This window comes from Pelophylax lessonae, assembly GCF_965119305.1.
Source record: "Pelophylax lessonae genome assembly, chromosome: 9".
NCBI lineage: Eukaryota > Metazoa > Chordata > Amphibia > Anura > Ranidae > Pelophylax > Pelophylax lessonae.
The window spans coordinates 263,766,708-263,792,997 of record NC_138776.1 but is presented as its reverse complement, the minus strand read 5'-3'; the positions used below and the strand labels follow the sequence as shown (position 1 = coordinate 263,792,997).

General features: G+C 45.5%; 3 protein-coding genes across 4 annotated transcripts in view; all 3 read right to left on the bottom strand.

Annotated features, from left to right (window-relative positions):
• Window positions 1-26,290, bottom strand: part of LOC309564430 (uncharacterized protein) — a gene marked incomplete at its 5' end in the record, with an annotated part of 504,148 nt that overhangs the window by 117,777 nt on the left and 360,081 nt on the right. The gene's annotated exons all lie outside the window — the stretch shown is intronic.
• LOC309562808 (uncharacterized protein) overlaps window positions 1-26,290 on the bottom strand; it is a 400,807-nt gene that overhangs the window by 121,634 nt on the left and 252,883 nt on the right. The window lies entirely within an intron of this gene.
• LOC309562643 (uncharacterized protein) overlaps window positions 1-26,290 on the bottom strand; it is a 361,535-nt gene that overhangs the window by 135,764 nt on the left and 199,481 nt on the right. The gene's annotated exons all lie outside the window — the stretch shown is intronic.

The window sequence follows — 26,290 nt, the reverse complement described above, 5'->3', positions numbered from 1 at the left end:
TGCAGTCTCTGTAGGTCACAGTCTCTGGGGGTGCAGTCTCGGTAGGGCGCAGTCTCGGTGGGGGGCAGTCTCTGTGGGGGGCAGTCTCTGTGGGGGGCAGTCTCTGTAGGTCACAGTCTCTGGGGGTGTAGTCTCTGTGGGGTGCAGTCTCTGTGGGGTGCAGTCTCTGTCATTGTAGTCTCTGTGGGGTGCAGTCTCTGTCATTGTAGTCTCTGTAGGGTGCAGTCTCTGTAGGGTGCAGTCTCTGTGATTGTAGTCTCTGTAGGGGGCAGTCTCTGTGATTTGTAGTCTCTGTAGGGTGCAGTCTCTGTGGGGGACAGTCTCTGTGACTGTAGTCTCTGTGGGGTGCAGTCTCTGTGGGGTGCAGTCTCTGTGGTTACAGTCTCTGTGGTTACAGTCTCTGTGGGGTGCAGTCTCTGTAGGGGACAGTCTCTGTGGGAGTAGTCTCTGTGGGAGTAGTCTCTGTGGGAGTAGTCTCTGTGGGAGTAGTCTCTGTAGGGGGCAGTCTCTGTAGGGGGCAGTCTCTGTAGGTTGTAGTCTCTGTGGGGACAGTCTCTGTGGGGACAGTCTTTGTAGGGTGCAGTCTCTGTGAGTGCAGTCTCTGTAGGGTGCAGTCTCTGTAGGGTGCAGTCTCTGTGGGTTGCAGTCTCTGTGATTGTAGTCTCTGTGGGGTGCAGTCTCTGTAGGGGACAGTCTCTGTAGCGTGCAGTCTCTGTGGGGTGCAGTCTCTGTAGGGGACAGTCTCTGTGGGTGCAGTCTCTGTAGGGTGCAGTCTCTGTAGGGTGCAGTCTCTGTAGGGGACAGTCTCTGTGGGTGCAGTCTCTGTAGGGTGCAGTCTCTGTAGGGGACAGTCTCTGTCATTGTAGTCTCTGTAGGGTGCAGTCTCTGTAGGGTGCAGTCTCTGTAGGGGACAGTCTCTGTAGGGTGCAGTCTCTGTAGGGGACAGTCTCTGTAGCGTGCAGTCTCTGTGGGGTGCAGTCTCTGTAGGGGACAGTCTCTGTGGGTGCAGTCTCTGTAGGGTGCAGTCTCTGTAGGGGACAGTCTCTGTGGGTGCAGTCTCTGTAGGGTGCAGTCTCTGTAGGGGACAGTCTCTGTCATTGTAGTCTCTGTAGGGTGCAGTCTCTGTAGGGTGCAGTCTCTGTAGGGGACAGTCTCTGTAGGGTGCAGTCTCTGTAGGGTGCCGTCTCTGTAGGGGACAGTCTCTGTGGGGTGCAGTCTCTGTGGGGTGCAGTCTCTGTGGGGTGCAGTCTCTGTGGGGTGCAGTCTCTGTAGCGTGCAGTCTCTGTGGGGTGCAGTCTCTGTAGGGTGCAGTCTCTGTAGGGTGCAGTCTCTGTAGGGTGCAGTCTCTGTAGGTCGCAGTCTCTGTGACTGTAGTCTCTGTGGGTTGTCAGAACTATTGGGGGTAATAGGAATCCTTTGAGGCCCATACATATTATTTTACACATTGTTATATGGATATCCTGGCCGCCATCTTTGTCATGAGGTGAATGGAAGTTCATTGTCCTGGGGTGAAGATTCTTACAGAACATTTTAGAGTCTTAGCAAATCCCTTCTCGGGCCAAGATAAGGACCACCCATGGTGCCAGGCCGAGGTATAATGAGATTGATGTCCTTCTTGTCTCAATTTTCAACAATGGACGAGAGATCAGAATGTTTCATTAGTGATTGTATTAGCAATACTGTTATTGTATCGTTATAAATGTATGAAGCATCTCTGGGCCTACAAGTTCAAGGAATGTTTTACATACAGTATCTCACAAAAGTAAGTACACCCCTCACATTTTTGTAAGTATTTTATTCTATCTTTTCATGTGACAACACTGAAGAAATGAGACTTTGCTACAATGTAAAGTAGTGAGTGTACAGCTTGTATAACAGTGTAAATTTGCTGTCCCCTCAAAATAACTTGACACACAAAGTGTCAATATTTTGTGTGGCCACCATTATTTTCCAGCACTGCCTTAACTCTCTTGGGCATGGAGTAGGGCTGCCACGACGCGTCGACTACGAAAAATCTTCGACGTGCGTGAACGTCACACGCCCCCTGGCCGGCCGCAGCGCCGCTTGACCGACACCCGCTATAATAACACTCACTGCTCCTGGCTGTGAACGGGATCCGCGACATGAAGATCTTGTGCATGACCCTCCTGGCTGCCGCCATCTTGGTGACCTCTAAGCTCCACCTTTCCCAGTGACGTCAGAGGTGAAGATGTCGGCGGCCGTGCTGGAGGGGGAGGAGGCTTTCCGGAGGATTTTCCGCCTGTACCGGAGGAGTCCCGAGGCCGGGGGGGGGGGCGTCATCTTCCGGCCCGGGGAGAAGGGGGTGAGAGATTATAAAGGGGAGGGGGGGGGATCTCAAGAAACCTCAATTATAGAAAAGCTGTCACTGCATTGTATGCATACAGTTCCTCTTCACTGTACCCCCCCCCAACCACCCCACAATCACAGGACCCCCAATAACCCCGCAATCACAGGACACCCCACAATCACAGGACCCCCCCCCAACCACCCCGCAATCACAGGACCCTCCACCCCCCAACCACCCTGCAATCACAGGACACCCCCTTCAACCACCCCGCAATCACAGGACCCCCCCCAACCACCCCGCAATCACAGAAACCACCCGGCAATCACAGGACCCACCCCGCAATCACAGGACCCCCCCCCCAAACCACCCCGCAATCACAGGACCCCCCTCCCCTACTTACTGAGGGGTCTGTACTGGGAGGGGGGCTTACTAAGTGGTCTGTACTAGGGATGATCGAACGGTTCGGGTCCACCATCGGTTCGGCCCGAACATTGGGTGTTCGAGGTTCGGCCGAATTTAGAACTTTTTGCCCAAAAAGTTCGGAATTCGGCAACCAGAACCGCCCAAAATGCAATGCTTCAGGAAATGGGCTTTAAAAGCCCGTGATTGGACCAGAACCATTAGCAAAAGCCAATTGAGGGGGCAGGAGAATGCTAGGAATGTGATTGGAGTGACTAGGGGGTCCCTAGACCAATCATTAGTGAATACGCCCCCCAGTATATAAGATCGCCCCGCCATATTCCCAGCATTGTTATACTGGACATGGAAGAGAGTGGAAGCAGTTCTGTTAATTTTACTTTAAAAGTGTCATTTAGCTATTTTTAGTGTGAGGAAAGGGATATCTAGTGTAGTTAGAGTGCTCCTTTACACTTAAGTTAGCTTCAAAAATTTAGTTTCTGTAGGGAAAGTGTTAAGTGTCAGGGGACCGTAGTGTAGTGTAGGGTTAACTGACAGTGACTGCTATGGCAGGGTGACAAAACCCCTCCCTAGCAGGGTGACCGCTATAGAGAAATGATCATTTCTCTGTGTTGCTTCGGGACAGGATTATGGCTTCTCACCAGCCTAGCATTTTTTATGCTGCAGGGGCTGCCACTGCCAGTGCTTTTTTGAGGACATGTTTGATGTCAGACATGACATCTGAACATGTGTATAGGGGGTATATATAGACATATATGTCTGAATATATACCCCTAGACATATATAGGTGTGATAGTAGCAGAAATAAATGCTTGCGCTAATGAAATCATTTACAGTAATATATTTCTGCTACTATCACACCTATATATGTCTAGGGGTATATATTCAGACATATATGTCTATATATACCCCCTATACACATGTTCAGATGTTTTGCCTGCCTCAAAAGAACCCAAAAAAATGCCAAAAAAACGCTAGCGTAAAAAAAAAATGCCCAGGTGTGTTTTTGCTGGCATTTTTTGGGGGGTTTTGGAGGCAGGCAAAACATCTGAACTTGTGCACAGTACCACTATACACAAGTTCAGATATTTTTTTCTGACTGCAAAGAACCCAAAAAAAATGCCTGCTTTGAAACCGGCAAGGTGTTACAGCAGCGAAGCCATATTCCTGTGCTCAAAGTTTTCTAATACAAACAGTCCTTTTTTTTTTTCTGGTTCTGGACATGCTACAGAGCTGAAACTTCACAGGTACACCTTTTAGACCCACCAGACACAAAATCACACAAAAAAGTTCTTAAAAATTGTCATTTTTGATAAAAAAGCCAATTATTGAAAAATAAAAAAAAAAAAAAAATAAAAAAAGAGATTTGGATTTCAGATCTGGGGGGTCTAAAAGGTGTACATGTGAAGTTTCAGCTCTGTAGCATGTCCAGAACCATAAAAAAAAAGATCGTTTGTATTAGAAAACTTTAAGCACAGGAATATGGCTTCTCTGCTGTAACACCTTGCCGGGTTTAACCACTTTACCACCGGAGGATTTTGCTGTCTTCCGTCCAGGCCACTTTTTGCGATTCGGCGCTGTGCGACTTCAACTGACAATTGCGCGGTCGTGCGATGCCGTACCCAAACGAAATTTACGTCCTTTTTTTCCCACAAACAGAGCTTTCTTTTGGTGGTATTTGATCACCTGTGCGATTTTAACTTTTTGCGCTATAAACAAAAAAAGAGCGTTTATTTTGAAAAAATAACAATATTTTTAACATTTTTTTATATGAAATTCCCCCCAAAAAAGATGTAAAAACCAATTTTTTTAAAAATTTTTGGCCAATTTGTTTTATGCTACATATGTTTGGTAAAAAAAATTGCAATAAGCGTATTTTGATTGGTTTGCGCAAAAGTTATTGCGTTTACTAACAAAGGGAAAGATTTCTGTCATTTTTGGTGTTTTTTTTTTTAACGCGTAATGGCGGCGATCTGCGATTTTTTTTGCGGGACTGCGACATTGCGGCGGACAGATCTGACCCTTGACTGACATTTTTGACACTTTTGGGGGTACCAGTGACATTACTGCAGTAATCAGTGCTATAAATATGCACTGTTACTGTAAAAATGACACTGGCAGGGAAGGGGTTAATTTTATTGGAGAGGGAGGGGTTAATGTATGCCTGGTGCTTACTGACGTGTAGGGGGGGAGGTGACTGTGTGAGTCATGGACAGATCGGATGTCCAGCTATGCTGAACAGTCCGATCTGTCACTCCCTGTCACTATGGAGATCCGCCCGCTGTGTTTACACACAGCGGGCGGATCTCCAGACTCGATCCCCGACGATCGGGTAAGAGCAGCGGCGATCGCCGCTGCTCCTCCCCTGGCCCGACTCCCGCTGTGAATGAAAACAGCGGGAGCGAGCCTCCGGCGGCGCGCAAGAGCCGCCCAGAAGGGGGAGTGTCCAACGACGTTAATACTACGTCGCTGGACGATAACGAACCACTCTGCCGCAGTAGTATTACTGTGAGCGGTTCTAGAGTGGTTAATAGAAGGCATTTTTTTGGGTTCTTTGCAGTCAGGAAAAACTTTGTATTTAGTATCTGGGGGGTCTAAAAAGTGTACATGTGAAGTTTCAGCTCTGTAGCATGTCCAGAACCCCCCCAAAAATTAGCATTTTCTTATAATTTTTATTAGAACAGGAATACGGCTTCTCTACGGCGCTTTTTCTTGCATTTATCGGGCATTTTTGGAGGCAGGCATGACTTTTTTTGGATTTAGTGTCTGGGGGGTCTAAAAAGTGTACCTGTGAAGTTTCAGCTCTGTAGCATGTCCAGAACCAGAAAAAATATCATTTTTCAGTAGAGCAGGGATGGTGGGACCCCCCTTTTACACCTATATGATCTTTTTTTTGGGGGTTCTGGACATGCTACAGAGCTGAAACTTCACAGGTACACCTTTTTAGACCCCCCAGACACAAAATCACACAAAAAAAGTTCTTAAAAATTGTCATTTTTGATAAAAAAGCCAATTATTGAAAAATTAAAAAAAATAAATAAAAAAAAAACGAGATTTTTTGATTTTTGGATTTCAGATCTGGGGGGTCTAAAAGGTGTACCTGTGAAGTTTCAGCTCTGTAGCATGTCCAGAACCATAAAAAAAAAAGATCGTTTGTATTAGAAAACTTTAAGCACAGGAATATGGCTTCTCTGCTGTAACACCTTGCCGGTTTAATAGAAGGCATTTTTTTGGGTTCTTTGCAGTCAGGAAAAACATCTGAATTTGTGTATAGTGGTACTGTGCACAAGTTCTGATGTTTTGCCTGCCTCCAAAACCCCCCAAAAAATGCCAGCAAAAACACACCTGGGCATTTTTTTTTTTTGACGCTAGCGTTTTTTTTGGGGTTCTTTTGAGGCAGGCAAAACATCTGAACTTGTGTATAGTGGTGTATATACACACATACATATATTTATATACACACCTAGACATATATAGGTGTGATAGTAGCAGAAATATATTACTGTAAATGATTTCATTAGCGCAAGCCTATATTTCTGCTACTATCACACCTATATATGTCTAGGTGTGTATATAAATATATGTATGTGTGTATATATACCACTATACACAAGTTCAGATGTTTTGCCTGCCTCAAAAGAACCCCAAAAAATGCCAAAAAAAACGCTAGCGTCAAAAAAAAAAATGCCCAGGTGTGTTTTTGCTGGCATTTTTTGGGGGGTTTTGGAGGCAGGCAAAACATCAGAACTTGTGCACAGTACCACTATACACAAGTTCAGATGTTTTTCCTGACTGCAAAGAACCCCAAAAAATGCCTTCTATTAAACCGGCAAGGTGTTACAGCAGAGAAGCCATATTCCTGTGCTTAAAGTTTTCTAATACAAACAATCTTTTTTTTTATGGTTCTGCACATGCTACAGAGCTGAAACTTCACATGTACACTTTTTAGACCCCCCCAGATCTGAAAATCAAAAAATCTCGTTTTTTTTTTTTTATTTAATTTTTTTAAAATTTTTCAATAATTGGCTTTTTTTATCAAAAATGACAATTTTTAAGAACTTTTTTTGTGTGATTTTGTGTCTGGGGGGTCTAAAAGGTGTACCTGTGAAGTTTCAGCTCTGTAGCATGTCCAGAACCCCAAAAAAAAGATCATTTAAGTGTAAAAGAGGGGTCCCACCATCCCTGCTCTACTGATAAATGATCTTTTTTTCTGGTTCTGGACATGCTACAGAGCTGAAACTTCACAGGTACACTTTTTAGACCCCCCAGACACTAAATCCAAAAAAAGTCATGCCTGCCTCCAAAAATGCCCGATAAATGCAAGAAAAAACGCAGTAGAGAAGCCGTATACCTGTTCTAATAAAAAATATAAGAAAATGCTAATTTTTGGGGGGTTATGGACATACTACAGAGCTGAAACTTCACAGCTCTCTTTTTTTTTTTTTTAATTTTTTTAATTTTTCAATAATTGGCTTTTTTTTATCAAAAATTACAATTAGTGTTGAGCGAACACGGACTGTATTATTCGTGTTCGTACCGAATAATTGGATTTTTTGTACCCGAACACGGACACGGACACTTTACTGTATGTTCGGGTAAAAATCCGTGTTCGGTCGTTTTATTTCCGGGTTTTGCATGCTTTGGCGCTCTTTTCATGGCGGGCTTTCAACAGCCAATCAACAATCGTTTAACTGGTGTGCCTTAAGCCATCCCAGCCATGCCTGCAAATGTCTCAGTAGCTGTGATTGGCCGTCTGAAGCATGTGACCAAGTCTTTATAAGTTCGAGGCAGCCGCAGCGGCGTCATTATGCTGCTTAGATTCAGGGACAGAGCACACATCAACGTGCTGGCTGCTGATTAGGGAAAGATAGGCAGGAAAAAACCATTTGTGTCCGGATAGAATTGAGGGACAGGTCGGAGTGTTTAGGCAGGGCGAGTTGTAGGCATTTTAGGGATAGAGTCTGCTGAATTATATAGGGTCAGTGTCTTCTACAAACTACAATCGATATTGCTGTGTGGGGGGTGGGGTCTGCACTCAATCCTGATCTACGATCTCTTCTCAATCCTGTTAGGGACAGAGTCTGCTGAATTTTAGGGAAACTGTGTTCTACAAACTACAATCGATATTGCTGTGTGGTGTGGGATTGGAGATAGGCAGGTGTCAGTGATCCACATCCATTTTTCTGTGTGTGAGCTGCAGTGAACACAATCTTTTTGGGCTGCAGTGAACACAATCTTTTTGGGCTGCAGTGAACACAATCTTTTTGGGCTGCAGTGAACACAATCCTTTTTGGTGTGCAGTGAACACAATCTTTGTGGGGTGCAGTGAACAAAATCTTTGTGGGGTGCAGTGAACACAATCTTTTTGGGGTGCAGTGAACACAATCTTTTTGGGGTGGAGTGAACAACATCCTTTTTGGGGTGCAGTGAACAAAATCCTTTTTGGGGTGCAGTGAACAAAATCCTTTTTGGGGTGCAGTGAACACAATCTTTTTGGGGTGCAGTGAACACAATCTTTGTGGGGTGCAGTGAACACAATCTTTTTGGGGTGGAGTGAACAACATCCTTTTTGGGGTGCAGTGAACAACATCCTTTTTGGGGTGCAGTGAACACAATCTTTTTGGGGTGCAGTGAACACAATCTTTGTGGGGTACAGTGAACAGAATCTTTGTGGGGTGCAGTGAACACAATCTTTGGGGGGTACAGTGAACACAATCTTTGTGAGGTGCAGTGAACACAATCTTTGTGGGGTGCAGTGAACACAATCATTGTGGGGTGCAGTGAACTCAATCTTTGTGGGGTACAGTGAACACAATCTCATACTGAAGGTTTGAGGGTGCTGCCTGTTCCATACTCCCCCTACTCCTCATCTAGCCTTTTAGGGGTACAAACAATAGTAATTGGGGCCTAGTGTGGTTGTGTACGTGTGATATACATACACTTTTTTGGGATCATATTTTCTATTCCGCTATTTAATCAAAAACCTTTGGGGATCAGTTAAATTGGGGGATAGTCTGTGTTGGTACGTGTGAGAGAGATCCACCTTTCCAAGTTGTTGGGGTTCATCTCATACTTCTGAAGGTTTGAGGGTGCTGCCTGTTCCATACTCCCCCTACTCCTAGCCTTTTAGGGGTACAAACAATAGTAATTGGGGCCTAGTGTGGTTGTGTACGTGTGATATACATACACTTTTTTGGGATCATATTTTCTATTCCGCTATTTAATCAAAAACCTTTGGGGATCAGTTAAATTGGGGGATAGTCTGTGTTGGTACATGTGAGAGAGATCCACCTTTCCAAGTTGTTGGGGTTCATCTCATACTTCTGAAGGTTTGAGGGTGCTGCCTGTTCCATACTCCCCCTACTCCTAGCCTTTTAGGGGTACAAACAATAGTAATTGGGGCCTAGTGTGGTTGTGTACGTGTGATATACATACACTTTTTTGGGATCATATTTTCTATTCCGCTATTTAATCAAAAACCTTTGGGGATCAGTTAAATTGGGGGATAGTCTGTGTTGGTACGTGTGAGAGAGATCCACCTTTCCAAGTTGTTGAGGTTCATCTCATACTTCTGAAGGTTTGAGGGTGCTGCCTGTTCCATACTCCCCCTACTCCTAGCCTTTTAGGGGTACAAACAATAGTAATTGGGGCCTAGTGTGGTTGTGTACGTGTGATATACATACACTTTTTTGGGATCATATTTTCTATTCCGCTATTTAATCAAAAACCTTTGGGGATCAGTTAAATTGGGGGATAGTCTGTGTTGGTACGTGTGAGAGAGATCCACCTTTCCAAGTTGTTGGGGTTCATCTCATACTTCTGAAGGTTTGAGGGTGCTGCCTGTTCCATACTCCCCCTACTCCTAGCCTTTTAGGGGTACAAACAATAGTAATTGGGGCCTAGTGTGGTTGTGTACGTGTGATATACATACACTTTTTTGGGATCATATTTTCTATTCCGCTATTTAATCAAAAACCTTTGGGGATCAGTTAAATTGGGGGATAGTCTGTGTTGGTACGTGTGAGAGAGATCCACCTTTCCAAGTTGTTGGGGTTCATCTCATACTTCTGAAGGTTTGAGGGTGCTGCCTGTTCCATACTCCCCCTACTCCTAGCCTTTTAGGGGTACAAACAATAGTAATTGGGGCCTAGTGTGGTTGTGTACGTGTGATATACATACACTTTTTTGGGATCATATTTTCTATTCCGCTATTTAATCAAAAACCTTTGGGGATCAGTTAAATTGGGGGATAGTCTGTGTTGGTACGTGTGAGAGAGATCCACCTTTCCAAGTTGTTGGGGTTCATCTCATACTTCTGAAGGTTTGAGGGTGCTGCCTGTTCCATACTCCCCCTACTCCTAGCCTTTTAGGGGTACAAACAATAGTAATTGGGGCCTAGTGTGGTTGTGTACGTGTGATATACATACACTTTTTTGGGATCATATTTTCTATTCCGCTATTTAATCAAAAACCTTTGGGGATCAGTTAAATTGGGGGATAGTCTGTGTTGGTACGTGTGAGAGAGATCCACCTTTCCAAGTTGTTGAGGTTCATCTCATACTTCTGAAGGTTTGAGGGTGCTGCCTGTTCCATACTCCCCCTACTCCTAGCCTTTTAGGGGTACAAACAATAGTAATTGGGGCCTAGTGTGGTTGTGTACGTGTGATATACATACACTTTTTTGGGATCATATTTTCTATTCCGCTATTTAATCAAAAACCTTTGGGGATCAGTTAAATTGGGGGATAGTCTGTGTTGGTACGTGTGAGAGAGATCCACCTTTCCAAGTTGTTGGGGTTCATCTCATACTTCTGAAGGTTTGAGGGTGCTGCCTGTTCCATACTCCCCCTACTCCTAGCCTTTTAGGGGTACAAACAATAGTAATTGGGGCCTAGTGTGGTTGTGTACGTGTGATATACATACACTTTTTTGGGATCATATTTTCTATTCCGCTATTTAATCAAAAACCTTTGGGGATCAGTTAAATTGGGGGATAGTCTGTGTTGGTACGTGTGAGAGAGATCCACCTTTCCAAGTTGTTGGGGTTCATCTCATACTTCTGAAGGTTTGAGGGTGCTGCCTGTTCCATACTCCCCCTACTCCTAGCCTTTTAGGGGTACAAACAATAGTAATTGGGGCCTAGTGTGGTTGTGTACGTGTGATATACATACACTTTTTTGGGATCATATTTTCTATTCCGCTATTTAATCAAAAACCTTTGGGGATCAGTTAAATTGGGGGATAGTCTGTGTTGGTACGTGTGAGAGAGATCCACCTTTCCAAGTTGTTGAGGTTCATCTCATACTTCTGAAGGTTTGAGGGTGCTGCCTGTTCCATACTCCCCCTACTCCTAGCCTTTTAGGGGTACAAACAATAGTAATTGGGGCCTAGTGTGGTTGTGTACGTGTGATATACATACACTTTTTTGGGATCATATTTTCTATTCCGCTATTTAATCAAAAACCTTTGGGGATCAGTTAAATTGGGGGATAGTCTGTGTTGGTACGTGTGAGAGAGATCCACCTTTCCAAGTTGTTGGGGTTCATCTCATACTTCTGAAGGTTTGAGGGTGCTGCCTGTTCCATACTCCCCCTACTCCTAGCCTTTTAGGGGTACAAACAATAGTAATTGGGGCCTAGTGTGGTTGTGTACGTGTGATATACATACACTTTTTTGGGATCATATTTTCTATTCCGCTATTTAATCAAAAACCTTTGGGGATCAGTTAAATTGGGGGATAGTCTGTGTTGGTACGTGTGAGAGAGATCCACCTTTCCAAGTTGTTGAGGTTCATCTCATACTTCTGAAGGTTTGAGGGTGCTGCCTGTTCCATACTCCCCCTACTCCTAGCCTTTTAGGGGTACAAACAATAGTAATTGGGGCCTAGTGTGGTTGTGTACGTGTGATATACATACACTTTTTTGGGATCATATTTTCTATTCCGCTATTTAATCAAAAACCTTTGGGGATCAGTTAAATTGGGGGATAGTCTGTGTTGGTACGTGTGAGAGAGATCCACCTTTCCAAGTTGTTGGGGTTCATCTCATACTTCTGAAGGTTTGAGGGTGCTGCCTGTTCCATACTCCCCCTACTCCTAGCCTTTTAGGGGTACAAACAATAGTAATTGGGGCCTAGTGTGGTTGTGTACGTGTGATATACATACACTTTTTTGGGATCATATTTTCTATTCCGCTATTTAATCAAAAACCTTTGGGGATCAGTTAAATTGGGGGATAGTCTGTGTCGGTACGTGTGAGAGAGATCCACCTTTCCAAGTTGTTGGGGTTCATCTCATACTTCTGAAGGTTTGAGGGTGCTGCCTGTTCCATACCCCCCCTACTCCTCATCTAGCCTTTTAGGGGTACAAACAATAGTAATTGGGGCCTAGTGTGGTTGTGTACGTGCGAGATACATACACTTTTTTTGATCATATTTCCTATTCCGCTATTCAATAAAAACCTTTGAGGATCAATTGAATTGCGGGATAGTCTGTGTCGGTACGTGTGAGAGAGATCCACCTTTCCAAGTTGTTGGGGTTCATCTCATACTTCTGAAGGTTTGAGGGTGCTGCCTGTTCCATACCCCCCCTACTCCTCATCTAGCCTTTTAGGGGTACAAACAATAGTAATTGGGGCCTAGTGTGGTTGTGTACGTGCGAGATACATACACTTTTTTTGATCATATTTCCTATTCCGCTATTCAATAAAAACCTTTGAGGATCAATTGAATTGCGGGATAGTCTGTGTCGGTACGTGTGAGAGAGATCCACCTTTCCAAGTTGTTGGGGTTCATCTCATACTTCTGAAGGTTTGAGGGTGCTGCCTGTTCCATACCCCCCCTACTCCTCATCTAGCCTTTTAGGGGTACAAACAATAGTAATTGGGGCCTAGTGTGGTTGTGTACGTGCGAGATACATACACTTTTTTTGATCATATTTCCTATTCCGCTATTCAATAAAAACCTTTGAGGATCAATTGAATTGCGGGATAGTCTGTGTCGGTACGTGTGAGAGAGATCCACCTTTCCAAGTTGTTGGGGTTCATCTCATACTTCTGAAGGTTTGAGGGTGCTGCCTGTTCCATACCCCCCCTACTCCTCATCTAGCCTTTTAGGGGTACAAACAATAGTAATTGGGGCCTAGTGTGGTTGTGTACGTGCGAGATACATACACTTTTTTTGATCATATTTCCTATTCCGCTATTCAATAAAAACCTTTGAGGATCAATTGAATTGCGGGATAGTCTGTGTCGGTACGTGTGAGAGAGATCCACCTTTCCAAGTTGTTGGGGTTCATCTCATACTTCTGAAGGTTTGAGGGTGCTGCCTGTTCCATACCCCCCTACTCCTCATCTAGCCTTTTAGGGGTACAAACAATAGTAATTGGGGCCTAGTGTGGTTGTGTACGTGCGAGATACATACACTTTTTTTGATCATATTTCCTATTCCGCTATTCAATAAAAACCTTTGAGGATCAATTGAATTGCGGGATAGTCTGTGTCGGTACGTGTGAGAGAGATCCACCTTTCCAAGTTGTTGGGGTTCATCTCATACTTCTGAAGGTTTGAGGGTGCTGCCTGTTCCATACTCCCCCTACTCCTCATCTAGCCTTTTAGGGGTACAAACAATAGTAATTGGGGCCTAGTGTGGTTGTGTACGTGTGATATACATACACTTTTTTTGGATCATATTTTCTATTCCGCTATTCAATAAAAACCTTTCTAGGGCAAGATCTTAAATTACAGAAATATGAGGAGACCGTCAAATAAGGGCCGTGGCCTGGGTCGTGGTGCTGCTGGTAGAGCTCCTGTTGCAAGGAGAGGACATGGTCGATCTGTGCCAGCTACACGCACAAGTGAAACACCTTCCTCAAGTGTGAGTAGGCGACAGAACCTGCATCAGTATTTGGTAGGGCATCAAACGCCCCTAGAAGTGATGAGGCCAGAACAAGTTGAGGCGATAGTAGATTGGTTTGCTGCTGACAGTGCCTCCAGTTCCTTCACATTGTCTCCCACCCAGTCTACTGCAGAAAGGTCAGAGTTGGCACCTGCAGCCAATGTCCAACCGTCTTTCACCTCACCCCCTTGCAAATCAGGCCAGCAGTCTGAGCCCCAAGCCATACAGCAGTCTCTTATTCTTTTTGAGGACTCTGTCAGCAGGGTTTCCCAGGGCCATCCACCTAGCCCTGCCCCAGAAGTGGAAGAGATTGAGTGCAGCGATGCCCAACCACTTATTTCTCAAGATGAGTACATGCAAGGATCATCGCAGCACGTCTCCGATGATGACGAAACGCAGGTGCCAACTGCTGCGGCGTTCAGCATTGTGGAGACCGACAAGGAGGGCAGGGGTGAAGACTGGGTGGAAGATGATGTGGAGGACGATGAGGTCCTCGACCCCACATGGAATGAACGTCATGCAGGTGAACTGAGTAGTTTGGAGGAAGAGGCGGTGGTCGCACAGAGCCACCAGCACAGCAGAAGAGGGAGCAGGGTGCAGAAGCGGAGCGGCCGTGCCCTAGACACTACGCCCGCTACTGCCCAACGCAGCAAGGGAACGAGCGCACCAAAGTCAGCTCAAAGGAGTTCTCTAGCGTGGAAGTTCTTTAGAAAATGTGCTGATGACAGGACACGAGTGGTTTGCACCCTGTGCAATCAGAGCTTGAAGCGAGGCATGAACCTTCTCAACCTGAGCACAACCTGCATGATCAGGCATCTAAGTGCAAAGCACGAGCTGCAGTGGAGTACACACCTTCAAAACCAAGAAACGTCTCTGGCTCATCCTGCTTCCTCTTCTGCTGCAGTCTCGGCCGCTCCAGCCACATCTGTAGTGATACCGGCACCTGCCACCCCGCAAACAGACGATCTGTCAGCAACACCACCACCTGGGTCACCAACAACCATCTCCACAATGTCCCGTGGAAGCGTTCAGCTTTCCATCTCCCAAACACTTGAGAGGAAGAGGAAGTACCCCCCTACCCACCCGCGATCCCTGGCCCTGAATGCCAGCATTTCAAAATTATTGGCCTTTGAAATGCTGTCATTCCGTCTGGTGGAGACGCACAGTTTTAAAAACCTTATGTCGGTGGCTGTCCCACAGTACGTCGTGCCCAGCCGCCACTACTTTTCCAGGCAAGCCATCCCTTCCCTGCACAACCAAGTGGGGGAAAAAATCAGGTGTGCACTGCGCAACGCCATCTGTGCCAAGGTCCACCTAACTACGGATACGTGGACCAGTAAGCACGGTCAGGGGCGTTATATCTCCCTAACGGCACACTGGGTAAATGCAGTGGCGGATGGGCCTGAGGCGGATAGCAATTTGGCGCATGTCCTTCCACCACCGAGGATTGCAGGGCGCTTCAGTTTGCCTCCTGTTCCTAACTCCTCCTACTCCGCTTCCTCATCCTCTACCGCCTCCTCATCCGGACAGCGTAACACCTTCACCACCAACTTCAGCACGGCCAGGGGTAAACGACAGCAGGCAGTTTTACAACTTGCCTGTTTGGGGGACAAACCACACACCGCGCAGGAGTTGTGGAGGAGCATGGAACAGCAGACAAATGAGTGGTTGCTGCCAGCGAGCCTCAAGCCCGGCCTGGTGGTGTGCGATAACGGGCGAAATCTCATAGCAGCTCTGGGCCTAGCCGGTTTGACGCACATCCCTTGCCTGGCGCATGTGCTGAATTTGGTGGTGCAGAGGTTCCTTAAAAACTACCCCGATATGTCAGAGCTGCTGCAGAAAGTGCGGGCCGTTTGTGCGCACTTTCGGCGTTCTCACCCTGCTGCTGCTCGCCTGGCAGCGCTGCAGCGTAACTTCGGCCTTCCCGCTCACCGCCTCATATGTGACGTGCCCACAAGGTGGAACTCCACCTTGCACATGCTGGAAAGACTGTGCGAGCAGCAGCAGGCCATAGTGGAGTTTCAGCTGCAGCACGCACGCGTGAGTCGCTCTGCGGAACAGCACCACTTCACCACCAATAACTGGGCCTCCATGCGAGACCTGTGTGCCTTGTTGCGCTGTTTTGAGTACTCCACCAACATGGCCAGTGGCAATGACGCCGTTCTCAGCTTAACTATCCCACTTCTATGCCTCCTTGAAAAAACAATTCGGGCGATGATGGAAGAGGATGTGGCACAGGATGAGGAGGAGGAGGAGGATGAAGAGGTAACATTTCCAAGGCTTTCAGGGCAGTCATTCGCAAGGGGCTCCGAGGGTGGGTTCCTGCACACGCAAACGCCAGGGACGCAATTGTCCAGCAGGGGCACAGTTCTGGAGGATGAGGAGGATGAGGAGGAGGAGGAGCTGGAGGAGGAGATGGAACCATGTTCACAGCAGGGTGGCACCCAGGCCAGCTCATGGCCATCACTGGTGCGTGGCTGGGGGGATACAGAGGACACGGACCATACACCTCCCACAGAGGACAGCCTTTCGTTGCCTCTGGGCAGCCTGGCACACATGAGCGATTACATGCTGCAGTGTCTCCACAACGACCGCCGAGTTGCCCACATTCTAACTTGTGCTGATTACTGGGTGGCCACGCTGCTGGATCCCCGTTACAAGGACAACGTACCGTCCTTAATTCACTCACTGGAGCGCGATCGCAAGATGCGCGAGTACAAGCGCACGCTGGTAGACGCCATGCTGCTGGCATTCCCATCTGACAGCGGGGCCACAGTGGAAGCACAAGGCAGAGGAGGAGGAGGAGGAGGTCGCCAACGCAACCAGGGCACCGCCAGCACCTCAGAAGGCAGGGTTAGCATGGCCGAAATGTGGAAAAGCTTTGTCAGCACGCCACAACAAACAGCAGCACCAGCAGCTCAGATGGAACGTCTTAGCAGGAGGCAGCATTTTACCAACATGGTGGAGCAGTATGTGTGCACACGCCTACATGTAGTGAATGACGGGTCTGCCCCCTTCAACTTCTGGGTCTCCAAATTGGGCACATGGCCTGAGCTTGCCCTTTACGCCTTGGAGGTGCTGGCGTGCCCTGCAGCCAGTGTATTATCTGAACGGGTATTTAGCACGGCTGGGGGCGTTATAACAGACAAGCGCAGCCGCCTGTCCAGAGACAATGTGGACAAGCTCACGTTCATTAAAATGAACCAGGCATGGATCCCACGGGACTTTTCCGTACCTTATGCAGAATAGCAATGGATACCGACCTTACCCACCCATTGTTCCATTTTTGCTCTTTCTCACTCTTTTGGGGTGTACCCTCATTTAAAATTTGTGAAAAGAAGCAGTGTTGGCTACCTCGTCCTCCTCCTCAGGGCCAGATTAATGTAGGGGCTATTGGAGCTGCAGCTCCAGGCCCCTACCTTTTATATAGGCCCCGGGTTGGCCATATTCACTGTTACCGCTCTTCTGTCACTTGTAAACACAGAAGTCTGGCTTCTATGCTCGCTTCCCCAGGCAGCACCCTCAGAACCTCCCCACACAGCGTGAAGGCCGGACAAGGAGGGACAGTTGGCGATGCATGGATGTGTTTATGGGCTTCAGAGACAGCATCCCATGTTGAATTAGGCATGCATGGCTGCACCCTTCCTCCTCTGGGTGCATGGCAAGGCACGGCCCTAAGGCCCTTCAAAATCCTCAGCACCAAGCCCATGATGCTGTTAATCCGGCCCTGGTCCTCCTCCACCGCCGCTTCCACCTACACCGCCCATAGGTGTGCGCAGCCTATTGCATTAAGGTGTGCACCCCAAAGTTGAAATACACATGCATGTGTTTGCCAGCAGGGAGAGTAATGTATCGGGGCCATGTACCTGTAGGCAAGGAGAAATAGAGCAGAGCAGGTCCCAGGGAGATCTTTCCCATCTCCTCACTGGCAATGCTATGTGCCCTAGGTGATTAGGGTGTGCCCAGGCACACCCAGCACACCCTGTGCGCACGCCTATGTCACCGCCACATCCACCACCACCTCAACCTCCCTCCTACTCCATATGGGCCTCGTCCTTCAGAGATGAAGAAGAACATTGTTTTATTTTTCTGTTTTTTTTTGTTGTTTTAAGTTATTTCCCTATCCACATTTGTTTGCAGAGCACTTGCCATGCTCTTAATTACGTTTTGCTGCCATTTGCAGCACTCTAGCCCTTTCCTTTGGTGTTTTAGAGCCATTTTAGTGCCTTAAAGTTCGGGTCCCCATTGACTTCAATGGGGTTCGGTGTCCGGGAAAAGTTCGGTAAAAGTCCGGGACACGGACCCGGACTTTTTTTTAAAGTTCGGCCGAACCCGTCGAACACGGACATCTAGGTGTCCGCTCAACCCTAATTACAATTTTTAAGAACTTTTTTTGTGTGATTTTGTGTCTGGGGGGTCTAAAAGGTGTACCTGTGAAGTTTCAGCTCTGTAGCATGTCCAGAACCCCCAAAAAAAGATCATATAAGTGTTAAAGTTAAAGGAGGCTCCCGAACCACATCCCTGTTCTACTGAAAAATTATCCTTTTTTTTTCATGGTTCTGGACATGCTACAGAGCTGAAACTTCACATGCACACCTTTTAGACCCCCCAGATACTAAATCCAAAGTAAAAATCAAAAAATCTCTTTTTTTTTTTTTTTTTTTTTTAATTTTTCAATAATTGGCTTTTTTATCAAAAATTACAATTTGTAAGAACTTTTTTTTGTGTGATTTAATAGTTAATGGGGCATGACCCAGAACCCTAGGCACTTTTTAGGGGCATTTATTGGGTTTTGGGGCTTCAAAATGGTGTTTTTTGATTACCGAAGTTCGGGTCCCATTGATTTCAATGGGGTTCTGAAATCCGGGCTGAACTTTCGGGAAGTTCGGATGTTCTGGCCGAACCGAACTTTTCAAAAGTTCGATCATCCTTAGTCTGTACTAAGTGGGAGGGCTTACTGTGGGTTCTGTACTGAGAGGGGGGCTTACTGAGGGGTCTGTATTAATTACAGGATTAATTAGCTAATCAAAAAACACTAAATTAAGCAAAAAAAATAAAATAAAAATAATCGTTAGATTAGTCGACTAATCGTAAAAATAATCGATAGATTAGTCGACAGACAAATTAATCGTTAGTTGCAGCCCTAGCATGGAGCTTCACAGGTTGCCACTGGAGTCCTCTTCCACTCCTCCATGATGACATCACAGAGCTGGTGGATGTTAGAGACCTTGCGCTCCTCCACCTTCCGTTTGAGGATTCCCCACAGATGCTCAATAGGGTTTAGGTCTGAGATACTCGGACACTTCCGTGACTGCCGTAAGCGTCCAGGTTGCTGGGGTGATAGCATGCTCACACACTGACGCATTTCGTCATTGGCTGACTTCAACAGAGGGCGCCGCGGACGGTAGCCACGGAAGTGTCCGAGTATCTCCGAACGCGGGTGGAGCGGGTGCCAGTGAGATCTTGGTGACACAGCGCTCTATCTGTCTCTGTCCGTTGGATGTGAATTTTTGCCTTATATTTTGTTTTATCCTGTGAGTGTAATGTGATGGGGAAGGGGTTTTGTGTGAGTCAATAAACTAGTGTGTTGGACTACTGCCCTATGAGTGTCTTCCTCTCTCTATGCTCACATGTGATCCTGCTGGAAGTGTTGCGGTTTTGCTTTTGGGTTTACATCTCAGAGCTGGACTTCGGAACATTTGCCTTTGTATGGTCAGGAAGTGGACTGATCCGGAGCAAGGATTATATATATATAGGCCTATTTTTTCCAGTTTTCTTGTGAGTTTTTATTGCCCAGGGGGTCACGAGGTGCGGTGGCAGTTTTCATAAATATTCCTTCACTCCGTGGTGATTGGCCATCGCTCTTGAGCTACTTTTGGTGGACACCATTATATATTGTTGTCCGATATATACCAGCGCTGCTTATGTGTTTACTTTCTGTCTGGACTGACATTGGAGGGTTTTTCACATCTTTATTTGCATTTTGTTTCATTAAGGCCCCATTCACACTACCGCGACTTGTCAGCCTGACAAGTCGCGGTCCTCACGCTCCCATAGTGTAGTACAGGAGCCGTTCTAATAGGAGCAACACAAGTCGCTCCGACTTAGAAAAAGGGTCCTGTACTACTTCGGGGCGACCAGGAGGCGACTTGCATTGACTTCCATTATGTGAAGTCCGTGCAAGTCGCGCTGCACGCGACTTCACAGGTCGCCCCCGAAGTCGTGCCGCGGTAGTGTGAATGGAGCCTAAGGCAGCAGCTAATATCCATTTCTTCAATAATTATTTGTTTATTTATTGAATATTTTATTGTGTATTTATCAATATAAATTCAGCGCCGGGTGATTGAGAAATAGAAGTCACGTGGTTCGATATTCTCAGTCCTTTTTTATTAATCCTTGAAATATATGTGTATTATTATTATTATTATTATTATTATTATTGATATAGTGGGTATAAGCTTTAAATACATAGAATTGGGTAATTGCGGTTCGATTATTCTCAGTCCTTTTTTATTAATCCTTGAAATATATGTTATTATTATTATTATTATTATTATTATTATTGATATAGTGGGTATAAGCTTTAAATACATAGAATTGGGTAATATGTATACCATTTTTTTTTTTTAATGCATAAAGAACTAATTTGTGTCTTGAACCAAATGACTTCACTTTCAAAGTATTTGGAGAAGGAATGTTAATTGCCGTGGTTTCAGACTTTATTCAAGCAATCTATATATCTTAAGGGGCGCCGGTAATCTGACAGTCGCTGTCATGGGAGAAAGCATCCTAAGAGATTTAGCTTTTTCTCCAAGGCTTAGGTCAGAAGGTTATCTTTGAGAAAATAGTTGAATTAAATGAAATTCCCCAAAGTTTTATACAAGCAAACAATGCCCCCTTTTTGATCATGGCGAGGTGGAGGTACGTAGTAACACGAGGCCCCATCTGATGTGTTTTCACGTGGAAAACAAAACCCACGCCCACATTTCCTGAGGATAAAAGTTTAATGAAAGTTAAGAGAGGGAGAATCGAGAACAGAGGAGATCAAGGAGAAGAGAGGAAGGAAGTAAGATGATTTGGAGGGGGGTTGTGCTGGGAGGGGGGGTTGGTGAAGGATTTTTACTTGGATAGAAACATTGAGGGGTAAGAGGATGCATGCTGGGAGGGTTGATTTGGAGGGGGGGGGGGGAGGATTTGTACTTGGATAGAAACATTGAGGGGTAAGAGAATGTGTGCTGGGGGGTGATTTGGAGGGAGTTGTGCTCGGAGGGGGGTTGGGGGGATTTTCTCTTGGATAGAAACATTGAGGGGTAAGAGGATGAGTGCTGGGAGGGTTGATTTGGAGGGGGTTGTGCCAGGAGGGGGGTTGGGGGACGACTTGCTCTTGGATAGAAACATTGAGGGGTAAGAGGATGTGTGCTGGGAGGGTTGATTTGGAGGGGTTGTGCTGGGGGGGGGGTTTGGGGGGAGGATTTGTTCTTGGATAGAAACATTGAGGGGTAAGAGGATGTGAGCTGGGAGGGATGATTTGGAGGGGGTTGTGCTGGGAGTGGGGGGGATTTTTTCTTGTATAGAAACATTGAGGGGTAAGAGGAGGGAGGAGTGATTTAGAGGTTTTAGAATTGAGATTGAATTCCCTTATTACAGACATCGCCTTGGATCTGCACAGTGTGTAGCTGGCTCTTGTGTTCCAGTTCTGACCTGTGAAATTCCCACATTGGAATGGTAGTGCAGCTGCAGTGGCCAGCTACACACTGTACGGATCAAGGCTGTGTCTCTATGGGAGTCCGATTTAGGCTTTGTGCTGTGTGGGGAAAGGGAGGAGGAACTCTGCTGAGTGCCCTGCCAGCAGTGATCCTGTCCTCTTCTTTGCTGAACACTGTTTTCTGCCCTATTGACCCCTGTCCTCTTCCCGGCTTCCCCCCTGTCCTCTTCCCGGCTTCCCCCCTGTCCTCTTCCCGGCTGCCCCCCTGTCCTCTTCCCAGTTGACCCCCTGTCTATTGCTCTGCCTACCCCCTGTCCTCTTCTCAGTTGACCCCTTGTCTATTGCACTGCCTACCCCCTGTCCTCTTCCCAGCTGCCCCCCTGCCCTAGTTGACCCCCTGTCCTCTGCCCTGCTGACCCCCTGTACCCTGCCCTGCGGACCACTGTCCTCTGCCATATGGACCCCTGTCCTTTGCACTGCTGCTGTCTGTCCTCTGCCTTGCTGGCTCCTGTACACTGCCTTGATAATCCACTACACATTGCCTTACAAACTAATGTCCTCTTTTTACTGCTCTACAAAGTTCTGACCCTATCCTCTGCCCTGCTGACCCCTGTACACTGCCCTACTTACTCCTATACTTTGACCTGCTAACTTTGCATCCTCTGCCCCCCTGCACCCCCACATCAGACAGGTTATATCAGGCACTAGTTAAGTAGTCCATACTTTCATTGATAATTTTATTGTACTAAAAAAATCACTACACAGAGCTCAGGAAGATAATCAAGTCAGTCTGGTTCATATCTACTCATTTATTTTAAGCTAATTAGCACATTGGAAGGCTGAAGGCACTGTCCTATATTGATGAATTAAATCATCGATAATGCTGTCTTGATTCATTGTTTAAACTTCCTGATAGCATATTAACTTTACATTTTAAAGATATTTTCTGCAATTTTGTTGGTTTAGGATGAAGATCTAATTAATGTAAAAATTGAAGATATAAAGGAAGAAGAGACGTATGTGAGGGGTTTAAGTATATTCACTCGCGCCTCTGGGGTGTCGTTTCTGAAATGGTAAGCCGCAAGTTCAAATACTATAAAAATAGTTATATATATATGCAGATTGATTAGAAAAAAACTGTGCTAACCTCTGATTATGTGGGTTGTGCCAACCCCACTGCTTGGTGTACTATAATATATTAAACGTGCTCTGTGTTCGTATGAATTATAAACTGTGTAAAAAAACTGTGAAAATTATATACAATAAGGCCCCGTTCACATTGCAGCGACCCGACTTGCCAGGGCGACCTCATAGGTCGCGGCGCGCTGCTCGCCCCGCGACCTCGGAGCGGCCGGCACGGACTTCATAACATTGAAGTCTATGCAGGTCGCTCCGGGTCGCCCCAAAGAAGCTCCGGACCCTTTTTCTAAGTCGGAGCAACTTGTGTCGCTCCTATTAGAACGGTCTGCAGCTTCTCTATGGAAGGCGACCTGTCAGGCGACCAGGTCACCTGACAGGTCGCCTCAGTGTGAACGGGGGCTTAGAGATGTCACCATCAATATAATAAATGCAAATATTTAACTAGATATGTGAATACCATCCATAAGTACGTAACATGTGCTAACTAACAAGTATATATAGAAATAATTGTGCAATAACCTATATGTGCAAAATTCCAAAATTAATATTCGGGAAGAACCAGGGACTATGACGTCAGTGGTTTATATACAGTCCATAATATTGTGCTGGATAGAAGAAAGTGCAAGAGTGCAATACAGTCCTTTCCGTGCAAAAAGTGCTGATGCAGTAGTGGTGTGACCCTCCACTTCACCTCGGGTGCCAAATGGGTAAGGTAGCTCACTTACCAAATTTCGTGGATTCCTGTTGGCGTACGCCAGCAAGAATCAATCTGCGCTTGGTCTCATATGCCCCGGGCTCCTTTTGAGTGGGTATAGGTCCTCTGGATACGGCTGGTGGCTCAAAGTGTAAAAGAAAGAAGGCTCCTCATCGTGTAGAGGGTTAAAAAACTCCACACACGAACATCAACGTTAAAAAAGCCACTCTTCACACGAACATCATTGTAAGAAAAAGCCACTCCAAATTGTACACTCGTAACCAAATATAACAAAAATTTAAGTAAAGTCTCCACTCGTGCCCTTACAGCCTTTTTTCAGCCTCGCGGCTGCTTTTCAGGGTCTGTGGGTGAAGCTCGCGCAAAAACGCCGTACCCGGAAGTGGGAACTCGGCGTGCGGTTCACCGGTGGGCTCAGAGCGAGGCAGCGTGCGTATCAACTTGACGCGTTTCGTCAGAAATGTGACGTCTTCGGAAGCTGTACGTACGCTGCATGAGTGAGATTAAATAGGGAATGCGGAAACTATATCCGCTATTCGATCCTCCCGCTTCACAACAACTCATAGTGATACCGGATATATTTCACGATGTCTGTTATCCCGAGTTGGTAGGCGGGGTTACTCATGTAAACAAAATACTTATTCCGGCCAATCCTTCTATATACTGCCAAGTTTATAATATACCACGGGAATAGCGTTTATACTGCAATCCTTGTTATTTATTGTAAAGATTATTAATCCTCTATATTGAAACGTATTTCTCTACTGCTAGTTTTTTGCCCTTATCCACCAATATATCTATTGGATGTGTATAAACCTTAAAGTGCAAGGTGCAGAAACCCCGTGTGGCTTATATAACCAGTTTGTGTTTTATTTCGTTTATAAATGTATTTGAATATTATTATTATAGTGATAAAAACTGTGCCAAATAATTTATTTTTGATTTTTTTTTTTTTTTTAGTAGGGCAAATCAGTATATGATATTACATCATTATACTATAAAATACATAAATATTACTACATATATTTTATTAAAGGGATGTTCTAAAAATTTTTTAAAAAACATATATTATATACCATAGCACTGGGAATTTTAAAATTAAGTTTAATAGGGAATATGATCACCGTGGGATATCTTCGTTTTACAATTATTAAGAACAATAGCCAAAAATTCCTTAAGAGCCCATTCACACAGGGGCGACACGACTTGCCGGGGCGACCTTTGAAGTGCACCGCGACCTCGGCGCGACATGCACGGACTTCATATCATTGAAGTCAATGCAAGTCGCCTCCAGGTCGCCCCAAAGTAGTACAGGACCCTTTTTCTAAGTCGGAGCGACTTGTGTCGCTCCTATTAGAACGGGTCCTGTGCTAATCAATGGCAGGCGACCCACCGCGACTTGTCAGGCGACCAAGTCGCCTGACAAGTCGCGCTAGTGTGAACGGGGACTTAAAGATATTAAAATTATCTTATTAAAATACTAATAAATATCTGCTTTAAAAATTAGATATAAAACAATTAAGATCCTGATCTATGTTCATACCCCCAGGCTGCAGTGTTCCCAGTTCATAGATCCAGTATGTTTCATTCTTTGATACTGCTGTCCGCATGTCTCTGCCTCTCCAGTGGGTATCTATTATATCTATCCCACTGAACGTGAGTAATGTGGGGTCTCTATTGTGGTGGATTCTGAAATGTTGTGAGACACTATGCTTTCTAAAACCTTTTATATTATTTAAATGTTCCCCTATTCTTATTGTCTGCTTTCGTGTAGTCCGGCCCACATATTGTAGGCCACACGGACAGGATAATAAATATGTAACATGTGTACTGGAACACGTGATCAACTTTTTTTTATCTGGTATTCCTAAAGCCTCGTACACACGCAACGATTGTTGGCCGACCGATCGGCCGTCTTTTGTCCAGTGTTGTTGTGTTGGTTGAAATGTGCTCTAGACTGCACACAAATTTTTTCGGCCAACAACAACCAACTTCAGAAGTGATGTCATGTGATGGTTTACTTTCCGTGTGTTTTTTCTTCTCTGAGCATGCCCAGTCTTGCTCATCTGATTTTTGTCTACCGAAATCTGTACTGACGAACAATCGGCCGTTCTGTTGACGGCCAACAAAAATTTTATAGCATGCACACCAGATTTTTTTCGGCCGAAAAGTTGCAGTCGGTTGTCGGAAGCATCATACTAACAAGCCGACAATCGGCCGATCAGACGTTGGCCGAAAATTCATGTTGCGTGTGTACGAGGCTTTAGATGTAATATTAGATTTGAATTTTGTTAACTTTCTGGTTCTATGTTTTACTGTCTTGCATGATTTTTACCGCAAGAATAGAATCCCTGAAAGTCTAGGAAGGAAGTCCTCTTTTTCGGGGGGTCTGGGACATTGTGTACCAATCTGTCTTTCAGATTGGGTACTCTCCGATATACAAATTGTGGCCTTGGTGGAAGGATACTTTTAAGAGTAGTGTCCCTCATTAGGATATGCCAATGTTGTTTTACAATTTTTTTCAAATTCCTTAAAATTTCTATGGTATTGTGTGAAAAAAGCGACATTGGGGTAAGTATTGTTTTTTATTTTTATCCTCCAGTAGGGTTTTTCTGTCAATACTACTAATACGATCTTTGATGCCCAGTACACACAATCTGAAAATCGGACGACGCTCCGTCCGTTTTTGTTTGGTTGCTAGGAACTCTCAATTATATTTGCAAATGGAGAGGTTACTTACGATACGAATTTTCTCGGACGATGATTCAAAAGCTTCCCGTATGCGTAACCACGCCGTAGCGTGTGAGGGGAAATGATGTAAACTGCTCATGCGCTGTCTACTGCTCACCATTTTTTTTCGAACGAACAACATACTGATAATACGATTATCGTACGATGTGTTATAATACGATCAAAATTTTTATGCTTGCACGACTGGATAATATCGGGCGAACTGTCGTGATTGCCTCTCGTAAGCTGTGTACTAATGATCAGATTATCGTCCGATCTTTTCACAAGCGTTATTTTTCGTCCGATTTTCGGATCTTGTGTACGGGCCATAAGTGTTGTCAGTTGTTTGTAATCATATCCTTTATCTGTAAACCTATTTATTAGT